The sequence below is a fragment of the Papio anubis genome, chromosome 1 (genome assembly GCF_008728515.1).
Source record: "Papio anubis isolate 15944 chromosome 1, Panubis1.0, whole genome shotgun sequence".
Lineage (NCBI taxonomy): Eukaryota > Metazoa > Chordata > Mammalia > Primates > Cercopithecidae > Papio > Papio anubis.
Window position 1 is genome coordinate 74,374,924 of NC_044976.1, and position 4,859 is coordinate 74,379,782.

At 35.1% G+C, this 4,859-nt stretch overlaps 1 long non-coding RNA gene across 1 annotated transcript; it reads left to right on the top strand.

Moving 5' to 3' along the window:
- Window positions 1–1,009: 1,009 nt before the first annotated feature.
- LOC116268681 lies at window positions 1,010–4,534 on the top strand. Its single transcript, XR_004175855.1, has 3 exons — window positions 1,010–1,723; window positions 2,099–2,195; window positions 3,941–4,534. It is a non-coding gene; the product is annotated as an uncharacterized LOC116268681 (long non-coding RNA).
- The last annotated feature ends 325 nt before the right edge of the window (window positions 4,535–4,859 follow it).

Below are 4,859 nucleotides of genomic sequence, written 5' to 3' on the forward strand. Positions count from 1 at the left end.
AGGATTTGAAATGTTCTCAGCACATAGACATGATAAATACTCAAGGTGATGGATACCCCAAATACATTTACTTGATCATTTCACATTCCATGCATGTAACAGATATTCACATGTACCCCATATATATGTAAAATTTTATGTATCAGTTTAAGAAATCTTTTGAAAAAGAAATAAAGACCCAAAGGAACAAGAAAATCTGTATTTTTATGGGCAGTAATGTAGAAGTATGACTGAAGCACAAAAAGTTATGTTATAATGGTGATAAATTAGGAGGAACTTGGCAAGGCTGTTTGTTCAGATTCTTCTTGGTGTCCCTGTGACATTCCTTCCCTCTGGGTATAGGACGAGACACTGATCACATAATGATATTCATGGGAGAAGGGAAGGAGAAGGCCAGAGAGTGACCCTCCCAGCTTTCATGGCCTGTTTCAGGGAAGAATGGAATGGGAAAGGTGAGAGTAGTCTTCCTGCTTCTGCTGTTTTCTCAAATGCCTAAGTGCTATATTTTGAGAACACTATCAGTGCTAGAAAAATTTATGGTAAAAAGGTATTAGTGGCCTAACCAGTAATAGTGGATCTTTAACTTCAACCCAATATATGTTTTTCTTAATATAAAAAGTAAAATAGAGGTTCCTCTTCAAAGACTTTCCTCCCCAGTTAATTAGGAATAAATAGTAACTTCTCTTAGAAGCAAAGTTTATTCAAAGACTTGTGCTAACATTCTTAAATATCTGCTAGCCATGATAAAGAAATCGATGTACTTTATGTTCTTAGCTCCCACAATTTAGCCTAAATATTTGCCCTGGCATGCTTTTTATGGTCCAAGCAAACATTAGGTCAGAGCCTGTTCTTCTTTCTTATTTGAAGGTGTTTTTACCTTTTTCAGCATTCCACAAGTTACTTCCTCCTTCCTTTGTTCTCCTCTACCTTTGCCTCTTTTAAAAAGTTCTAAGTTGCTAGCCAATTGGGACAAATACAGAATGTGAGGTCCTGTTCCAGCCAATGGAAACTGGACACAGCAGTAGATTGGACACATCAGGTTGTAAGTGACCCTGTCTCCTTTGTTCGATGTACTCTCTTGGCAAAACTGCTGGGGAGTATACCCTTTCTGCAGGAAATGAAAATGGCCTTGCTGAGTAAATTAAGTTTATGTTCAAGTGCTATTTCTTTATGGCACCAGGGAACAAGCATTTAAAACACTTAATCTCCTCAAATTCCTTTTACCAGAGAACTCCTTCTTTTAAAACTTTTTTTATGAGATGGCCTTACTTGTTTTTACAGTTTTATACTTCTAGACTTTAAAAAACTGTTTTCTTGTCCTCATCAGATAATCATTAACTACAAATTTTCATTGTTGCCAACTAAAACAATTACTGAATTGTCTCTACATTTTTATCACATCAATTCAATATACATTGATATTATATCAAATTATATCACTTATTAGGTAGCTTTATACGTTTTTTATTTTTCAGAGAAAAGTTGGTGTTATATAAGGGTAAAATTAGTAGGCTGTTATGTATCCATGAGCCATTATTCTCAATGTTAAATAATACTCAAATTACTTTCTTTTAGATGAAAAGAGATGACTTCAGTGACTTTTCTTTTATAATTCAGTGTGAAGCTAGCTTGAAGCTATCTTTAAATGCAACTCAATGTGATGTGCCTGCCTGAGGCAACTGACATTTCAGATTGTGATTCTCTTCACCCCAAAAGCAAGAAGGTCTGTTCTTTTCTGTAGTTAGAGCTATTTTAATGAAGTTAATTTAAGAGGTCAGAATCCAACTTGTGACTTCTCAGATTCTTTCATTTGCATTACAAATCATTTAAGGGAAAAAGGAGCAACTGACTAAAAGATATTGGTGAAGGACTAGAGTAAAACATTATTAATGTGAACTGTTATTTTGGAAAATCTGATCATCTAGAGAGAGGTAATGAAAGCCATCGGACAAAATGCTTTGCAATGGAAATCAGTAAGAGTTCATTGGGGAGATTAAACTATTCACTGGAACAGAATTTTTAATCACTCTCAGTATCTGAGAATACCAGTTACATGATGCCCAAATCACATTATGAATAACCCCTTCCTGTTTTTCAGGCCATGAGGAAAAAGAAGTGATTCTTGATCATTTGGTCTTGTGCATCACTCTGTTGGCTAGCATAACTATGTGAATAGATGCTGGAAACCAAATACAGTAAGTCTTCATTTCATGTCCTTGATAAGCCTCTTGGAAACCTATGCAACTTTAGAAGAAACTACTTATAACAAAACTAATTTTACCATAGACATATAGATAGATAGATAGATAGATAGATAGATAGATAGATAGATAGATAGATGATAGATAGATATAGATAAAGAGTTAAGTTTCTAAGACATATTTCTGATCACAAAAACATCACTAAACTTTAATTTTTTTAATTTTTAATTTTTATTTTTGAGACAGGGGCTTCCTCAGTTGTCAGGGCCGGAGTGCAGTGGTGTGATTAGAGCTCACTGTCACTTTGATCTCCCGACCTCAAGTGATCCTCCCAACTCAGCCTCCTAAGTAACTAAGATTACAGTTGTGCACCACCACACTCAGCTAACTTTTTTTTTTTTTTTTTTTTGTAGATATGGGGTCTCTCTATGTTTTCCAGGCTAATCTCAAACTCCTGGCCTCCCAAAGTCCTGGGATTACAGGCATGAACCAGCATATTGAGCCACTAAACTTTTAAATAAAGACATAAAACGCTTTTAATATTAAGCATTGAAATACATGTGAACTATTCATACATTTAGGATTAATAAATATAAGCACGCTAATTATTTGCCCAGTTTTTGGTGAATCAGTAAGTGATGGCAGTCATGGCTGTTAAATCAAGGAACATCTCCTATTATCATGCAGTTCAAAAACTGACAAACAGGGTGGGTGCTCTGTGCACTTTTGTAGCTCATCATTTATTGTCATGTGTCTGTATGATTACCACTTACTTTATGAATTTTTATTTGACAATAATTTGTATTCATTCATTCATTTTTCAACTTGCTTATTAGAGTTCAGGGTCTTGGGTGGCCAGAGCCTATCCTGGCAGCTCAGGGCACAAGGTGGGAGCTAATCCTGACAGGATGTCTCTCCATCACAGGGTGCACTTACCCCCACGCTCATTCAGACTGACACCATTTAAATGCACCAATTCCACACACATGCACAGCTTTGGGATGTGGGAGGAAACTAGACAGCCCAAAGAAAACCTATGCAAACATGGGGAGAATGTGCAAACTTCACACAGACAGTGGCCCCAGCTTGGAACTGATTTTTTTTCTCATCAATGTTATAACAAAATGATGTTGAATGAACCATTATTGAAAGGTTTGCCATACCAATATTTATTGACTATCTAGGCAGTGTCTTGCAGAAGACATAAAGTAAAATCAATGTGTGGTATACTTTCTTAAAGCTAATTTTAGTTTAAAAATAAAGTATTTTGTCAAATGAAAAGATTATTTTGTTGTGGGATATCACTGAATTTTGTCAGTTGTCATTTCTGTGCTTAAATGGGTATTGATCATGTATGTGAATTTCTAACAATTTTCTTGTAAACAAATGGAGGAACAAAAGCTTACTCTCTCGCAAAACAGCGAGTAAGCAAACAAAACCGCAAGCCAATAACTAACAGACATGCATATCCGCAACTCCCATCAGCTTCCTGATAAGATGAAAAGGAGTGAGAGATTTGTTTATGTTTGTTTTGTTTTGTTTTGTCTACTTATGTTTGGGTAAGACATACTATGGGTATGTAATCATACTATGGGTATGTATTCATGGACAAATGATCATTCTCTTGATAATCAAAAGGACTGAATATCAGCTGTGGAGGGAGATAGAAAGACAAAAATGGACCCAAGTCATGAAAGTTTTAAGTTTGTAAATACTGTACATCTTTTTTCTTGTTCCAGAATTTCATTACATTTGTATTTCTCTGGGAAGTGGCATACAATTTTATAATCAAGAGGAACAAGATAGAATCTTTTGTGCCTTCTGCTGTGGTTGCTCAGTTGTGGTTTTAATTGTTGCACCAGCAAGGAAATAGATGGCTTTAATTCTAAAGGATTAAGAAGACTTGAGCAATATATGTTTGCAGAAGGTAGAGGCTGGAGCTCTTAGGAAAACTAGTCAGCCTTCACACACCCAGTAAGCAAGTTAATGAACTCCATTGGTAAAAGATAAATGAAAAGTGACATTTCTTTCCTTCTTTACTATATGGTTAGTTATTTTTATTTTCTTATGTAATAGGCATGATTTATGTAAATAGCACTTGTCTCTAATAGTGAAATGAGCATTGCATAGAGAATGAGAAGAACTGGATTTAAACATGACACTACGGTTAATTAAATGTATAATTGTATCCAAAATTCCACATTTAAACTCTGTGGGTCTTCAGTTTTCTCTTTTGCAAAGTGAATCTATTTTAGCACATAATTTCTAAATTCTCCAGCTCTTCACTAAATTATCTAATATCTAGTCCAGATTCAACTTTCCCCAAATGTCCTAAGATGTGTTTTTAGAGTTTTTGTAAAAATATAAAACCAATAGAAATTCACAAATTGCATTCAATTTTTTGTCTTTTTGGAGTTTGAAACTGTTTTCAAACTCCTCTCATAATATTGACTCCATGATGATTATGGACTATCCTACATTCTGAATTTGTCTGATTATTTCCTCATACTGAGATTTAACTTCTACCTTTATCTGCTATACTTTCTTTCTTTTTTCTTTTTTTACTTTGTTTTTTTGAGACGGATTCTCACTCTGTCGCCCAGGCTGCTGTCACCCAGGCTGGAGTGCAGTGGCAGCAATTATGGCTCACTACAACCT